This window comes from Hyperolius riggenbachi, chromosome 5, assembly GCF_040937935.1.
Source record: "Hyperolius riggenbachi isolate aHypRig1 chromosome 5, aHypRig1.pri, whole genome shotgun sequence".
NCBI classification, from domain to species: Eukaryota; Metazoa; Chordata; class Amphibia; order Anura; family Hyperoliidae; genus Hyperolius; species Hyperolius riggenbachi.
In genome coordinates this window covers 390,804,544-390,822,732 of record NC_090650.1, presented here as the reverse complement: position 1 = coordinate 390,822,732, position 18,189 = coordinate 390,804,544, and the positions used below count along the sequence as shown (strand labels likewise).

Here is an 18,189-nt window from a genome sequence, read left to right as displayed (position 1 = left end):
GACTGAAGGGAGATCTGGCCATTGGAATGCCGAGAGCACGGTGATGACGAGAACTGCATGCAATAGAGACATCAGTTCCACATAAAAGCAATACGTGTGTTAGCAGGTACGCCTCGTGCAGGCTTCTCTCATGGTACCCACCCTAATCTCTCTCGAATATTTTGTTCAACCATATACAGGAGAGGCAGTGGCGTACCTACCACAAGGCTACAGGTGCTCACATCCCTGAGTGTAGCCATGGCTACGGGTGCCACTGTGGTGTTCAGCTACTGTGTTCTTCCACCTGGGATCTTTTTTCATAATTCATGTAACATTCGGGAAAATAGCAGCAGGCAGTGCATAGGGCTGTACTACTTCTTGCACTAGATGGAGCACCCAGGACAGTCTGCTGTTGCAGAAACGATTGATTGCAGGTCATCTTATCTCTTTAATGAATAAAACTGCAAGATTCTAAAAAAAAAAAAAATCATTTTTAGGAGATGGAGGATATGTACAATTATGTATCTCATCAATTAATTATCACCTCGGTACTTGAAAAACAAAAAAAGAACAATCAAGGGCCCTTGATAGTGTAGTTTTTTAGTACAGTGTGATTTCTCTTAAAGTGTACCAGAGACAAACATACTTAAAAGATTTAAACATACCTGGGGTTTCCTCCAGCCCCATCCGCACGGATCGCTCCCATTCCACCATCCTCAGTCTTCTCCCTCTTCGGTCCTGGGTCTCGTAACTTCGGCCAGTCGACGCAAGCGCAGTGCGCTCCCTCAGTCTCTCTCCAGTGGAGAATAGTACTGCGCAGGCACAGTACTATTCTCCGCTGGAGAGACTGAGGGAAGGCACTGCGCGTACGTAAAACTGTCCGCGACTGGCCGAAGTTACGGGACCCAGGACCGAATAGGGAAAAGACTGAGGATGGTGGAATGGGAGCGATCCGTGCGGATGGGGCTGGAGGAAACCCCAGGTATGTGTAAATCTATGTTTGTTTGTTTCTGGTTTCCTTTAAGATAGATAAGAAATGGGTACTCACAAAGGTGAGTTACTGCTAAGGCAACCACTGCAATAGCAGGTGGAAAAATTAGACCTGACCCCACTCGGATTAAAAAGTTGCTTTCTGTAGACATGGAATGGAAAGGGGCAGCATCCTTCCACGGATGGACTTAAGAATATTTGTTCTTGAACAGAAGCGACAGATTAGAGTAAAATATGTTAAAAACTATTTAAAAGGGATGCGCTTTTGCTGGCTTTGAACTACAGATCAGTCGCTCCTATTTATTGCCTGAGGAAGCGGGTAAATGCCTGTGAAATGCGTTACTTTTTTGGAGTTAATGAATAAAGAATTTTTCTACTGGATGCTGACTGCTTTGAGTTTATTTGGGGAGGTAAGTCCTCCTACCGCTACTCCCTATTAAACTGTTTTTAATGTATTTGACTCTAATCTGACACCTCTGTTCAAAAACAAATATTTTCACCTCCGAGAAAAAGAATGTGCGGATCAACTTACCTAAACTTATCTCAATAAAAACAACCTGTTTTGAAACATGAAATCTAAATATGCTGGGTGAGTTGGGCCCGGGCTCACTAGAGCGCTTCCTGCAGCGCTTGCCTGGCAAAGCGCTGCAACAATAAACCCTTTGGGGGTGTAGCGTTGGGATTGCAGAACGATTGCAAAAGCTCTGAATGCTGCATTTTTGGAGCGATCCCAGAGCGACTGCATTGAAGGAATGCAGAGGCAAATTGCATTCCTTTAGGATTACTCCGGGAATCGTGCACAAAATTGTGATGATTCATGAACTGGAAATCACAAGCGTTTTCCAAAATTGGAAAGCTCCTCATAGAGGGCCACAGCAACAAATATACCTGAACAGCTGCTGGTACAGAATTCTTAGAAACAAAAAAAAAGAATGGTGTATGGCTGCCATCTGCTGGTGAAATAGATGATTTTTTTGGCAATGTTTAGATGACCTGTCTCATAGAATATCCAGTTAATGCAAGAAGTTTTGAATCAGGATGATTTATTTTATTTTTATTTATTGTATTTATAAAGTGCCACTTTATAAATTTATAAATTTGGAAAAATTACACTTTGTGAAAAAAAAACAATAAAAATCCATTTCCGCTAACTTGTGACAAAAAATAAAATCTTCTATGAACCCACCTAACAGAATACCTTGGGGTGTCTTCTTTCTAAAATGGGGTCACTTGTGGGGTTCCTATACTGCCCTGGCATTTTAGGGGCCCTAAACCGTAAGAGGTGTAGTCTAGAAACCAAATGTCGCAAAATGACCTGTGAAATCCTAAAGGTACTCATTGGACTTTGGGCCCCTTAGCGCACCTAGGCTGCAAAAAAGTGTCACATATGTGGTATCGCCGTACTCAGGAGAAGTAGTATAATGTGTTTTGGGGTGTATTTTTACACATACCCATGCTGGGTGGGAGAAATCTCTCTGTAAATGGACAATTGTGTGTAAAAAAAAATCAAAAAAATCTCATTTACAGAGATATTTCTCCCACCCAGCATGGCCTAGGTGCGCTAGGTGCGCTAAGGGGCCCAAAGTCCTATGAGCACCTTTAGGCTTTACAGGGGTGCTTACAATTTAGCACCCCCAAAATGCCAGGACAGTAAACACACCCCACAAATGACCCCATTTTGGAAAGAAGACACACCAAAGTATTCAGAGAGGGGCATGGTGAGTCCGTGGCAGATTTCATTTTTTTCTGTCACAAGTTAGCAGAAATGGAAACTTTTTCTGTCACAAAGTGTCATTTTCCGCTAACTTGTGACAAAAAAATAAAATCTTCTATGAACTCACCATGCCTCTTAGTGAATACTTTGGGATGTCTTCTTTCCAAAATGGGGTCATTTGTGGGGTATTTATACTATCCTGGAATTCTAGCACCTCATGAAACATGACAGGTGCTCAGAAAAGTCAGAGATGCTTCAAAATGGGAAAATTCACTTTTTGCACCATAGTTTGTAAACGCTATAACTTTTACCCAAACCAATAAATATACACTTATTGGATTTTTTTTATCAAAGACATGTAGCACAATAAATCTGGACAAAAATGTATATAGAAATTTTACTTTATTCGAAAAATGCCAGCACAGACAGTTAAAAAAATCATTTTTTTGACAAAATTCATGTCTTTTTTGATGAATATCATAAAAACTAAAAATCACAGCAGCAATAAAATAGCACCAAAAGAAAGCTGTATTAGTGACAATAAAAGGAGGTAAAATTATTTTAGATAGTAGGTTGTATGACCGAGCAATAAACCGTTAAAGCTGCAGTGGTCTGAATGGAAAAAAAGTGACTGGTCCTTAAAGAGACTCTGAAGCGAGAATAAATCTCGCTTCAGAGCTTATATTCAGCAGGGGCATGTGTGCCTCTGCTAAAACGCCGCTATTCCACAGCTAAACGGGGGTCCCTTACCTCCCAAATCCCCTCGTGGAGTCCCGGGGATCTCTTCCTGGTGAGGCAGGGCTAATGGTCGCAGCCCTGCCTCCATGCGCGTCTATCAGCGCGTATCTCCGCCTCTCCCCCGCCCCTCTCAGTCTTCCTTTGCTGAGAGGGGCGGGGGAGAGGCGGCGATGCGCCGCTGATAGACGGCGCTGAGAGGCAGGGCTGCAGCCGTTAGCCCTGCCTCAACAGCAGAAAAATCTACGACCAAGTTGGTTGCGGATTTTGCGGGGGGGGGGGGGATTTAGGAGGTAAGGGATCCCCGTTTAGCCGCGGGATAGCGGCATTTTAGCAGGGGCACACATGCCCCTGCTGAATATTTAAGGGGTTTTATGACAGCAGTCCTTAAGTGGTTAAAGGGGTACTTAAAGGACAACCAAGGTGACATGTGACATGATGAGATAGACATGTATATGTATAGTGCCAAGCACACAAATAACTAGGCTGTGTTCCTGTTTTTCTTTTTCTGCCTGAAAGATTTAAACATCAGGTATGAAAAAGACAGTTTCTATCTGGGTCGAGACCAGATCGGACTGGGTCAGACTATAGTATAACCCTCATTGATAAGTAATTACAGCCATAAAATACTTTCCTGTCAGTAAATGGCTTCCGAGAGCAGGAAAGATATAAAATGGGTGAACAATTCATAGATTTGAGCTCTGACGTAGTTCAGTGAAGGTGTCATTGAGCAGAGACAATGAAACAGTAAAAACTTAAAAACTAGATTTAAATATAAAATAAAACTGTGGGATATCTTAAAAAGTCATTTTTAGGAGAAGGAGAATAGATCCAATTGTTTTTCTCATCAGTTTATTTTCACCTCAGATGTCATTTAAGCCAGGATTAAAAAATAATTTCTACATACACGGTGATGCCCAACCACAGCATCACCGCCGGCCCAGCCACAGTATCACCGCCAGCCAGGCCACAGCATCACTGCTAGTCCTTTCAGCCCACACATCATCCCCAATCCAGCCAAAAACAGTATTGCCAGGCCAGACAGGCACAGCAGCCAGTAGAGGAGAATTCAGAAGCCAGGTGAGAGGTGTCTACCAATGCCATAATAAGGGGGCATTCTGCCTATTTATGTGAAATGCTGTCTATTTATGTGCCTCATGACTGCAGAATTTGTCTTGTTGGGGGCCTCATGATTGCTGAATTTGTCTTGTTGGGGGCTCCATGATTGCTGAATTTGTCTTGTTGGGGGCCTCATGATTGCTGAATTTGTCTTGTTGGGGGGCCTCATGATTGCTGAATTTGTCATGTTGGGGGCCTTATGATTGCTGAATTTGTCTTGTTGGCGGGCCTCATGATTGCTGAATTTGTCATGTTGGGGGGCCTTATGATTGCTGAATTTGTCATGTTGGGGGCCTCATGATTGCTGAATTTGTCTTGTTGGGGGTCACATGATTGCTGAATTTGTCTTGATGGGGGCCTCATAATTGCTGAATTTGTCTTGTTGGGGGTCACATGATTGCTAACTGTGAGACTATGGGAAAAGCTGAATCATCATCATATGAGACAATAGCATTAAACCTACTTTTTTAGCTTTTTAAAACAGAAAATAAAACTGGGAGGTTCTAAAAAAATGAATACATTTTTCAGGAGTAGGATGGATGAAATTGTCAATCTTTACAGTTTATTTTCAACTTGGATTTTCCATAATGTTCATGTATGAGTTAAAATGTTTGTATTTAGTTTAAATTGCTGTTGGCACTTTGCGATAGATAAGTGACTTTTGGGTTGCAGTTTGGGCACTCGGCCTCCAAAAGGTTCGCCACCTCTGTCTTAATCTAATGTCCCACCATAGCTAAGTTCATGTAAATTTGTATCCACCCGTGACTGCACCCACATTCTGGTCCATGACCACACCCATTTTTCGGCGCGGCGCGCTACGCACGCCACAACATAACCCCATTTTTCAGCATGTGCTACATCTACGCACGCTGCGCCACTTCTTCCCATAACCCCCGCCCCCTTTTTGTACCCCCTGGAAAAAATTTTGCGGACGCCCATGGTTATAAGAGATCATTGGTTCCCCAGTTATTGATTGCTGCTAAAAGCTTGATTCCAATTACAGTAAGTGGAGATGTCAGGATCCTCCAACCATTAGAGTTTGGATTAGGAAAGTTAATTTATTGAAGGATGCGGAGAATCAGATTGCTCTTCAGCAGGATAGATTGGGTTTTTTTATGATAAATGGGATATTTGGTTTGAGTTTCAAAACTCATCTAAATATGAAATTTTGTTGAGGGTGTCGAAGAAGGCAGGGGCGTAGGGGCAACGGTTGCAGCAGTCACCTGTGCGACCGGGACCTGGGACCCTGAGGGGCCCGCTCGTCCTCCCCACCTGCTGCCACTGAGGGAGTAAGAATAGGGTGACCATATTTTGGTTTCCAAAAAAGAGGACGATCACAACAACATGTGGGCTTGGTCATGGGTGGGGCCAAATATACAAGACCTTAGCAGTGTGCTGTCCAACTTCGCGGGCATTAAGGGCCGTTTTTTTTTCCAGACCACATGGTGGAGGGCCGGCCGACCACAAAAAACAATCAGATTCGCAGAAGATTTCCCCACAAAATGCAATGAGATTGGCAACAGATTTCCCCACAAATGGAATCAGATTGGCAGCATATTTCCCCACAAATGCAATGAGATTGGCAGCAGATCTCCCGACAAATGCAATGAGATTGGCAGCAGATTTCCCCACAAATGCAATGAGATTGGCAGCAGATTTCCCCACAAATGCTATGAGATTGGCAGCACATTTCCCCACAAATGCTATGAGATTGGCAGCACATTTCCCCACAAATGCTATGAGATTGGCAGCACATTTCCCCACAAATGCTATGGTCCTTAAAAAGACTCTGAAGCGAGAATAAATCTCGCTTCAGAGCTTATATTCAGCAGGGGCATGTGTGCCCCTGCTAAAACACCGCTATCCCGCGGCTAAACGGGGGTCCCTTACCTCCCAAATCCCCTCCTGGAGTCCCGGGGATCTCTTCCTGGTGAGGCAGGGCTAATGGCCACAGCCCTGCCTCCATGCGCGTCTATCAGCGCATATCTCCGCCTCTCCCCCTCCCCTCTCAGTCTTCCTTTGCTGAAAAGGGCGGGGGAGAGGCGGCGATGTGCCGCTGATAGACGGCGCTGAGAGGCAGGGCTGCAGCCGTTAGCCCTGCCTCAACAGCAGCAAAATCTATGACCAAGTTGGTCGCGGATTTTGCAGGGGGGGATTTGGGAGGTAAGGGACTCCCGTTTAGCTGCGGGATAGCGGCGTTTTAGCAGGGGCACACATGCCCCTGCTGAATATGTATACGTATAGTGCCAAGCACACAAATAACTAGGCTGTGTTCCTTTTTTTCTTTTTCTGCCTGAAAGATTTAAACATCAGGTATGGAAGTGACAGTTTCTGTCCAGGTCGGACTGGGTCAGACTATAGCATAACCCTCATTGATAAGTAATTACAGCCATAAAATACTTTCCTGTCAGTAAATGGCTTCTGAGAGCAGGAAATATATAAAATGGGTGAACAGTTCATAGATTTGAGCTCTGACGTACTTCAGTGAAGGTGTCATTGAGCAGAGACAATGAAACAGTAAAAACTTAAAAACTAGATTTAAATATAAAATAAAACTGTGGGATATCTTAAAAAGTCATTTTTAGGAGAAGGAGAATAGATCCAATTGTTTTTCTCATCAGTTTATTTTCACCTCAGATGTCATTTAAGCCAGGATTAAAAAATAATTTCTACATACACGGTGATGCCCAACCACAGCATCACCGCCGGCCCAGCCACAGTATCACCGCCAGCCAGGCCACAGCATCACTGCTAGTCCTTTCAGCCCACACATCATCCCCAATCCAGCCAAAAACAGTATTGCCAGGCCAGACAGGCACAGCAGCCAGTAGAGGAGAATTCAGAAGCCAGGTGAGAGGTGTCTACCAATGCCATAATAAGGGGGTATTCTGCCTATTTATGTGAAATGCTGTCTATTTATGTGCCTCATGACTGCTGAATTTGTCTTGTTGGGGGCCTCATGATTGCTGAATTTGTCTTGTTGGTGGCCTCATGATTGCTAAATTTGTCTTGTTGGGTGCCTCATGACTAGTGTTGGGCGAACAGTGTTCGCCACTGTTCGGTTCTGCAGAACATCACCCTGTTCGGGTGATGTTCGAGTTCGGCCGAACACCTGATGGTGTTCGGCCAAACCGTTCGGCCACATGGCCGAACTAAGAGCGCATGGCCGAACGTTCCCCGAACGTTCGGCTAGCGCTGTGATTGGCCGAACGGGTCACGTGGTTCGGACCCGAACGCGCTCTGATTGGCCGAACTGTCACGTGGTTCGGGTAAATAAATACCCGAACCATGTCATATTTCCGCCATTTGTCTGTGGGTTTAGCTTTGGGTAGGCAGGCAGGGTAGTTCGCGCTCCAGCCACGCTAGCCAGGGTCCCCCCAGTCATTGTGTCGCTGCTGGGAATAGTAGTACACCGCTCGCTCAGCATTCTGTTTACTGCCACTCTGTGTACCTCGCTCAGCCACACTATATAGCATTCTGTTTACTGTTCTGTGTCTGTTGGGAATAGTAGTACACCGCTCGCTCAGCCACACTATATAGCATTCTGTTTACTGCCACTCTGTGTACCTCGCTCAGCCACACTATATAGCATTCTGTTTACTGTTCTGTGTCTGCTGGGAATAGTAGTACACCGCTCGCTCAGCCACACTATATAGCATTCTGTTTACTGTTCTGTGTCTGCTGGGAATAGTAGTACACCGCTCGCTCAGCCACACTATATAGCATTCTGTTTACTGCCACTCTGTGTACCTCGCTCAGCCACACTATATAGCATTCTGTTTACTGTTCTGTGTGTGCTGGGAATAGTAGTACACCGCTCGCTCAGTCACACTATATAGCATTCTGTTTACTGCCACTCTGTGTACCTCGCTCAGCCACACTATATAGCATTCTGTTTACTGTTCTGTGTCTGCTGGGAATAGTAGTACACCGCTCGCTCAGCCACACTATATAGCATTCTGTTTACTGCCACTCTGTGTCTGCTGGGAATAGTAGTACACCGCTCACCCGCCACTGTATAGCATTGTGCTCTGTGTCGCTGCTGGGAATAGTGGTACACCGCTCACCCGCCACTGTATAGCATTGTGCTCTGTGTCGCTGCTGGGAATAGTGGTACACCGCTCACCCGCCACTGTATAGCATTGTGCTCTGTGTCGCTGCTGGGAATAGTGGTACACCGCTCAGCCACACTATATAGCATTCTGTTTACTGTTCTGTGTCTGCTGGGAATAGTAGTACACCGCTCGCTCAGCCACACTATATAGCATTCTGTTTACTGCCACTCTGTGTACCTCGCTCAGCCACACTATATAGCATTCTGTTTACTGCCACTCTGTGTCTTCTGGGAATAGTAGTACACCGCTCACCCGCCACTGTATAGCATTGTGCTCTGTGTCGCTGCTGGGAATAGTGGTACTGTATAGCATTTCTGTACTGCCACTGTACTGCTGCCAGTCAGCGTGTACTGTAAGGATAAGTAAAATGAGGAAGAAATCCGGTGAAAGAGGGAGGGGCAAGGGAAGAGGTGTTTCCCCTGACGGTTCACGTACAGGCCACAGGGGAGCACCCAAGAAAACCCACTCAATACCGCCCATGTTGTCCAGGACAACAACCCTCACAAATCCAAAAGAACAGGACCAGATAATTACTTGGATGACCTCTCAAGCATCCAGCAGTGGGTTAAGCAGCACCAGCACATCACGCACGAGGTCCGAGTCCTCAGCCAGTTACAAGGAGCCAGTGGGCACAAAGCTGACACAACCGGCAGCGACACCACGCACACAACTGCCAGATAACCAGTCCGATGAATTACCTCAGGACACAATGGGGTATTCGCAGGAGCTATTCCCAGCCCAACAAACTTCCACCTTTCAAAGGTCAATGGAGGAACAGCCAGAAATGTTGTGCCCGGATTCACAACCATTAACTGTGGGAAATGCACCGCGCACTGAAATACAAGGCGAGTCCGAGGAGGACTCGGAAACCCAAATCCCAGAGCAAGTTGGGCAGGAGGGGTTGCAATTGCAGGAGGTCGGCCGACAAGATCTGGAAGACGACGTTGGAGTGAGCTGCGCAGAGGTTGTTCTGGGGAGCTCTACTCCACGGCGGCGGCCCCCCACAATGACATATGACGAGTTTGAGGAGATGGAAGAGGAGGGTATGGACAATGTGGACAGAGACCCAGATTTTGTTTGTGAACGAGAACATCGCCGTCGTAGCAGCAGCACAGATGAGTCTGTTGAAGAACCCACTGCTGCACGAGTTCGCCTTGTGCCACAAGGTAGGCGGCGCGCAATTTCAGGCACCACAAGCGTGGAAGTTCAAGTGAGAGGCAAAAGAGGAGCAAACAGAAATCGCCAGCAAGGCAGGTGCTCCAAAGTCTGGGCTTTCTTTGAAGACTGCACTGAGGATGTTACCATGGCGATTTGCAAGGTGTGCAAGACCCGCCTGAGCAGGGGGAAAAGTATTAACAACCTCTCCACCACCAGCATGAGCCGCCACATGCTATCCAAACATCCCACTCTGTGGGCAAACTCGGCAGGACAGGGTACCAGCAACACTGCCTCCCTTGGGTTCACCAGACTCACCACCAGACCCGCCTCAGCACCAGCGGTAGCCCAGCCATTGCGTGGTTCACAACATTCACAGACATCAGACGACGCTGACACTGTCACTTTCCGGAGTAGTGCTCTTGAGGTCTCCCAGTCTTCATCAAACACAACAACCAACAGCCCTTCCGTGTGCAGCGCTACGGTTCAGTTGTCTGTGTCGGAGATGTTTGAGCGCAAGAGGAAATTGCCAGCAAATGACCCCCGGGCCGTGGCAGTAACAGCCAGCATAGCCAAGCTTCTGGCCTGCGAAATGCTGCCATATCGAGTGGTGGAGACAAACAGCTTCAAGGGCATGATGTCAGTGGCCATCCCACGTTACGTGGTTCCCAGCCGCTACCACTTTGCGCGCTCTGCAGTGCCTGAGTTGCATGAGCACGTGCTCAGCAAAATAACCCGAAGCTTGAAGAATGCCGTTGCCTGCAAGGTTCACCTCACCACTGACACCTGGACGAGTGCGTTCGGCCAGGGTCGATACATCTCCCTTACCGCGCACTGGGTGAACCTTGTGGAGCCTGGCAGCGATTCCTCACCTGCTACGGCGCGGGTGTTGCCCACGCCGCAAACAGCTGCACCGCCGTCCCTCCCACTGGATAACAACAGCAGCACCTACCTCTCTGACTCCTTCTCCTCCAACGCATCTCAAAGCTGTACCTCATCCGGAAACGCTAACCCAGCAGCAGTAGGATCGTGGAAGCAGTGCAGCACAGCTGTTGGCATGCGTCAGCAAGCGTTGCTGAAGCTGATCTGCCTTGGGGATAAGCAGCACACAGGGGAGGAAATTTGGAAGGGAATAAAGGAACAGACGGATTTGTGGCTGGCACCGCTGGACCTGAAACCGGGCATGGTTGTGTGTGATAATGGGAGTAATCTCATTCGCGCTTTAAGGTTGGCTAAGCTGACACACATCCCTTGCCTGGCGCACGTGATGAACCTAGTAGTTCAGCGGTTCCTGAGGACATACCCAGGCGTGGCCGATCTTCTGTTGAAGGTGCGTCGAGTGGCCAAACATTGTAGAAATTCCAGTACTGCTTCGGGGGCACTCGCCAAGATGCAGGAGCGCTTCAATCTCCCCCACCATCGCTTGCTGTGTGATGTCCCTACGCGCTGGAATTCTACGCTGCACATGCTAGCCCGCTTTTGTGAGCAGAAGAGTGCAGTGGTCCAGTACATGACGGCGCAGTACCGAGGCGCATCCGGACAGCTGCCAAGCTTCTGTGGATCCGATTGGGCCAACATGTTGGACCTCTGCCAAGTCCTCCAAAATTTTGAGCAATCCACGTTGCTTGTGAGCAGTGACAACTCTTCAGTCAGCATTACCATACCACTGCTGTGTTTACTGAAGAGGTCAATGTTGAAAATCAAGGAAACAGCTGTCATGATGCAACTGGGGGAATCTGAAGGAGAAAACGATCAGCGTGATGGTACCAACATCAGGCCATCCGCCTCAGGGAACGCTGGCCCCAGCAGCTATGACGAAGAAGAGGAGGAGGAACAGCTGGAGTTGGAGCAAGAATTTCATGCCACCACTGACGAGGGCCAGAGCGGTGCACGTTGGACTTCCACAATTCAGCGCGAATGGTCAGCAGAAGCAGACCAGGAGGAAGGTGACGACTATGATGCATCACAACAACTATCACAACGCTCACAAGAGGATGATGAAGAATGGAAGAATACCAGCAGGCCCTTGTGGAGACTTTAGAGAGGAGATTGACATCCTCCCCCTCCTCTAGCCAGTTGTACGCCGACAGACTGACTTCCGCAAACCCAGGACGACCAGGAGGGCAGCAAGCAACGCAAGCCGCAACTAGTGACCAAAAGGGAATGGTATCGGCAGTGTCCTTGGAGTGGGAAAATTTTCTGACACCCATGCAGCAGCAGCCCACTGAACAGCAAGCGTGCAGATCCACCTCTAACACCGATCGCCTGGAGAAGATGGTCAAGGACTACATGTCAGATGACGTAGCTGTGTCGAACAATCCATCTGCACCCTTCAACTATTGGGTATCGAAGCTAGACACCTGGCACGAACTGGCAATGTACGCAATAGAGGTGCTGGCTTGCTCGGCAGCCAGCGTTATGTCGGAACGCTGTTTCAGTGCTGCCGGAGGCATCGTCACAGATCGGCGTATCCGCCTCTCCACAGAAAATGCAGACCGTCTGACTCAAATTAAAATGAATCAATCCTGGATTGGAAATGACTACGCAACACTCCAGGACCCCAACCAAGTAACATGACCAATGAACATCTGGGATGGTGTAGCGTTTCCGGTCCCTGTTTATTGAACCTCTCATCTGTATTACATTTATGACTACATGGCGGCAAAAAGCATTGCTGCTATATCCGCACGCTTTTTGTCCTCATGCAAGGCCTGGGTTGTTGTGTCTCACAAAGCGTGGCCTTCTCCTCCTGCACCTCCTCCTGTTCCATCACGTCTGCTGCTGCTGGGTTAGCGTTGCCGCGTGGTCCCTGTTTATTGAACCACTTATCTTTATTACATTTATGACTGCATGGCGGTACAAAGCATGCTATCCGCACGCTTCTTGTCCTCATGCAAGGCCTGGGTTGTTGTGTCTCACAAAGCGTGGCCTTCTCCTCCTGCGCCTCCTCCTGTTCCATCACGTCTGCTGCTGCTGGGTTAGCGTTGCCGCGTGGTCCCTGTTTATTGAACCACTTATCTTTATTACATTTATGACTGCATGGCGGTACAAAGCATGCTATCCGCACGCTTCTTGTCCTCATGCAAGGCCTGGGTTGTTGTGTCTCACAAAGCGTGGCCTTCTCCTCCTGCGCCTCCTCCTGTTCCATCACGTCTGCTGCTGCTGGTGCTGGGTTAGCGTTACCGGTCCCTTTTCGTGGAACCTCTTCTCTGTATTACATTTATGACTGCATGGCGAAAAAAAGCATGTTACCTGTGCAAAGAAACATGACATTTTCCACATTTAAAAGACAGTTTTTCCTTTGAAACTTTACAATCAATTTTCTCAAAAACTATAAGCTCTTTTTCACATATTTTTTTCCCTCTTGTACCCACTCCCAAGGTGCACATACCCTGCTAATTTGGGGTATGTAGCATGTAAGAAAGCTTTACAAAGCACGAAAGTTCGGGTCCCCATTGACTTCCATTATGTTCGGAGTTCGGCGCGAACACCCGAACATCGCGGCGATGTTCGGCGAACGTTCGCGAACCCGAACATCTAGGTGTTCGCCCAACACTACTCATGACTGCAGAATTTGTCTTGTTGGGTGCCTCATGACTGCAGAATTTGTCTTGTTGGGGGCCTCATGATTGATGAATTTGTCTTGTTGGTGGCCTCATGATTTGTTGGGGGCCTCATGATTGCTAAATTTGTCTTGTTGGGGGCCCCATGATTGCTGAATTTGTCTTGTTGGGGGCCTCATGCTTGCTGAATTTGTCTTGTTGGGGGGCCTCATGATTGCTGAATTTGTCTTGTTGGGGGTCACATGATTGCTGAATTTGTCTTGTTGGGGGTCACAAGATTGCTGAATTTGTCTTGTTGGGGGGCCTCATGATTGCTGAATTTGTCATGTTGGGGGCCTTATGATTGCTGAATTTGTCATGTTGGGGGCCTCATGATTGCTGAATTTGTCTTGTTGGGGGTCACATGATTGCTGAATTTGTCTTGATAGGGGCCTCATAATTGCTGAATTTGTCTTGTTGGGGGTCACATGATTGCTAACTGTGAGACTATGGGAAAAGCTGAATCATCATCATATGAGACAATAGCATTAAACCTACTTTTTTAGCTTTTTAAAACAGAAAATAAAACTGGGAGGTTCTAAAAAAATGAATACATTTTTCAGTAGGATGGATGAAATTGTCAATCTTTACAGTTTATTTTCAACTTGGATTTTCCATAATGTTCATGTATGAGTTAAAATGTTTGTATTTAGTTAAAATTGCTGTTGGCACTTTGCGATAGATAAGTGACTTTTGGGTTGCAGTTTGGGCACTCGGCCTCCAAAAGGTTCGCCACCTCTGTCTTAATCTAATGTCCCTCCATTGCTAAGTTTATGTAAATTTGTATCCACCCGTGACTGCACCCACATTCTGGTCCATGACCACACCCATTTTTCGGCGCGGCGCGCTACGCATGGCACAGCATAACCCCATTTTTCAGCATGTGCTACGCCTATGCACGCTGCACCACTTCTTCCCATAACCCCCACCCCCTTTTTGTACCCCCTGGAAAATTTTCTGCGGACGCCAATGGTTATAAGAGATCATTGGTTCCCCAGTTATTGATTGCTGCTAAAAGCTTGATTCCAATTACAGTAAGTGGAGATGTCAGGATCCTCCAACCATTAGAGTTTGGATTGGGAAAGTTAATTTATTGAAGGATGCGGAGAATCAGATTGCTCTTCAGCAGGATAGATTGAGGTTTTTTTTATGATAAATGGGATAGTTGGTTTGAGTTTCAAAACTCATCTGAATATGAAATTTTGTTGAGGGTGTCGAACAAGGCAGGGGCGTAGGGGCAACGGTTGCAGCAGTCGCCTGTGCGACCGGGACCTGGGACCCTGAGGGGCCCGCTCGTCCTCCCCACCTGCTGCCGCTGAGGGAGTAAGATTAGGGTGACCATATTTTGATTTCCAAAAAAGAGGACGATCACAACAGCATGTGGGCTTGGTCATGGGTGGGGCCAAATATACAAGACCTTAGCAGTGTGCTGTCCAACTTCGCGGGCATGAAGGGCCGTTTTTTTTTTTCAGACCACATGGTGGAGGGCCGGCCGACCACAAAATGCAATCAGATTCGCAGAAGATTTCCCCACAAAATGCAATGAGATTCGCAACAGATTTTCCCACAAATGGAATCAGATTGGCAGCATATTTCCCCACAAATGCAATGAGATTGGCAGCAGATCTCCCGACAAATGCAATGAGATTGGCAGCAGATTTCCCCACAAATGCAATGAGATTGGCAGCAGATTTCCCCACACATGCTATGAGATTGGCAGCACATTTCCCCACAAATGCAATGAGATTGGCAGCACATTTCCCCACAAATGCTATGAGATTGGCAGCACATTTCCCCACAAATGCTATGAGATTGGCAGCACATTTCCCCACAAATGCTATGAGATTGGCAGCAGATTTCCCCACAAATGCTATGAGATTGGCAGCACATTTCCCCACAAATGCTATGAGATTGGCAGCATATTTTCCCACAAATGCAATGAGATTGGCAGCAGATTTACCCACAAATGCTATGAGATGGGCAGCAGATTTTCCCACAAATGCTATGAGATTGGCAGCAGATTTCCCCACAAATGCTATGAGATTGGCAGCAGATTTCCCTACAAATGCTATGAGATTGGCAGCAGATTTCCCCACAAATGCTATGAGATTGGCAGCAGATTTCCCCACAAATGCTATGAGATTGGCAGCAGATTTCCCCACAAATGCTATGAGATTGGCAGCACATTCTCCCACAAATGCAATCATATTGGCAGCAGATTTCCCCACAAATGCAATCTTATTGGCAGCAGATTTCCCCACAAGTGCAAGGAGATTGGCAGCAGATTTTCCCACAAATGCTATGAGATTGGTAGCAGATTTCCCCACAAATGCTATGAGATTGGTAGCAGATTTCCCCACAAATGCTATGAGATTAGCAGCAGATTTCCCCACAATTGCTATGAGATTGGCAGCACATTTCCCCACAAATGCTATGAGATTGGCAGCACATTTCCCCACAATTGCTATGAGATTGGCAGCACATCTCCCCACAAATGCTATGAGATTGGCAGCACATTCCCCCACAAATGCTATCATATTGGCAGCAGTCTGAGACTCAGTCTAGTGATAGGAATTCCGGCTCTTTAGAAAGCATCGGCTCTTCTGGCTTGCTTGGCCGCTCGGCTCCCTTTAAAGAGCCGTCTCGTGTTCGGCTCCCAAACGGCTCTTCACTACCAACTACCCGGACATTTTTAAAAACCCGCCAGGACGCCCCGGACAGGTCGGAAAAAGCGGACCTGTCTGGGCAAAAGAGGACGCCTGGTCACCCTAAGTAAGATATTCACTTCGCCACAATCCAAGCGCTGCAGCTACAAACTTCTTCCTGTTCTTGTGTTCCATCTCACTGTAAGAGTGCCCTCTAGTGCTCTTATTGTGAGATGGAACACAAGAACAGCAAGAAGATTGTAGCTGCAGCACGTGGATTTGGCAAGCAAGTATCTGATGACTGCTGAGCCGCTGAGCAGCAGATTTCCCTACAAATGCTATGAGATTGGCAGCATATTTCCACACAAATGCTATGAGATTGGCAGCAGATTTCCCCAAAAATGCTATGAGATTGGCAACAGATTTCCCCACAAATGCTATGAGAATGGCAGCACATTCTCCCACAAATGCAATCATATTGGCAGCAGATTTCCCCACAAATGCAATCTTATTTGCAGCAGATTTCCCCACAAGTGCAAGGAGATTGCCAGCAGATTTTCCCACAAATGCTATAAGATTGGCAGCAGATTTCCCCACAAATGCTATAAGATTAGCAGCAGATTTCCCCACAATTGCTATGAGATTGGCAGCACATTTCCCCACAAATGCTATGAGATTGGCAGCACATTTCCCCACAATTGCTATGAGATTGGCAGCACATTTCCCCACAAATGCTATGAGATTGGCAGCACATTCCCCCACAAATGCAATCATATTGGCAGCAGATTTCCCCACAAATGCAATCTTATTGGCAGCAGATTTCCCCACAAGTGCAAGGAGATTGGCAGCAGATTTTCCCACAAATGCTATGAGATTGGCAGCAGATTTCCCCACAAATGCTATGAGATTGGCAGCAGATTTCCCCACAAATGCTATGAGATTGGCAGCAGATTTCCTCACAAATGCTATGAGATTGGCAGCAGATTTCCCCACAAATGCTATGAGATTGGCAGCAGATTTCCTCACAAATGCTATGAGATTGGCAGCACATTTCCCCACAAATGCTATTAGATTGGCAGCGCATTTCCCCACAAATGCTATGAGATTGGCAGCACATTTCCCCACAAATGCAATCTTATTGGCAGCACATTTCCTCACAAGTGCAAGGAGATTGCCAGCATACACACCTCAGATCGGCAGGAGATAGGAGCCGAGTCAGTCACATGCCCACACCAGCCGCGCGCCGGTGAATTCAAATGCAGGAAGTGACATCATCGGTCACGTCCAGCATTTAAAGTCCACCCTGTGGCTGTTATGCGCCGGTCTGGCTAGTTCCCATCATGAAGAGCCGTTTTGGGAGCCGAACGAGCCGGCTCTTTGGGAGCCGAGCAGCCGAGCCAGAAGAGCCAATGCTTAAAGAGCTGGAATTCCCATCACTAGACTGAGTCTCAGTCTGAGACTCAGTCTAGTGATAGGAATTCCGGCTCTTTAGAAAGCATCGGCTCTTTTAGCTTGCTTGGCCGCTCGGCTCCCTTTAAAGAGCCGCCTCGTGTTCGGCTCCCAAACGGCTCTTCACTACCAACTACCCGGACATTTTTAAAAACCCGCCAGGACGCCCCGGACAGGTAGAAAAAAGCGGACCTGTCTGGGCAAAAGAGGACGCCTGGTCACCTTAAGTAAGATACTCACTTCGCCACAATCCAAGCGCTGCAGCTACAAACTTCTTCCTGTTCTTGTGTTCTTGTGTTCCATCTCACTGTAAGAGTGCCCTCTAGTGCTCTTACTGTGAGATGGAACACAAGAACAGGAAGAAGATTGTAGCTGCAGCACGTGGATTTGGCAAGCAAGTATCTGATGACTGCTGAGCCGCTGCTGGTCCTGCTGCTGCGTCCCCCCTCCACCTGGTTACCCTGGTTACCTATACTGAGGTACCTATTCCTGACTATCTAATACTCAGTCATCTAATCCTCTGGAGAAACATATGGACCATAACTCACATCTCTGCTGTGGTGAAAGCATCCTATTTTCACCTGAAGAGCATCACAAAAATCAAGCACCTCATACCCCCAGAAGATCTGCCAACCTTAGTCCATGCCTTCATTACATCCCGACTGGACTACTGCAATGGTCTCTAC

The 18,189-nt window shown here is 47.2% G+C and overlaps 1 long non-coding RNA gene across 1 annotated transcript in view; it reads right to left on the bottom strand.

Annotated features, from left to right (window-relative positions):
* Positions 1 to 214: 214 nt before the first annotated feature.
* LOC137517843 (uncharacterized) overlaps positions 215 to 18,189 on the bottom strand; it is a 45,046-nt gene continuing 27,071 nt past the window's right edge. Inside the window, exon 3 of the long non-coding RNA XR_011020688.1 lies at positions 215 to 450. This is a non-coding gene — a long non-coding RNA (uncharacterized lncRNA). The remainder of the gene's footprint in view (positions 451 to 18,189) is intronic.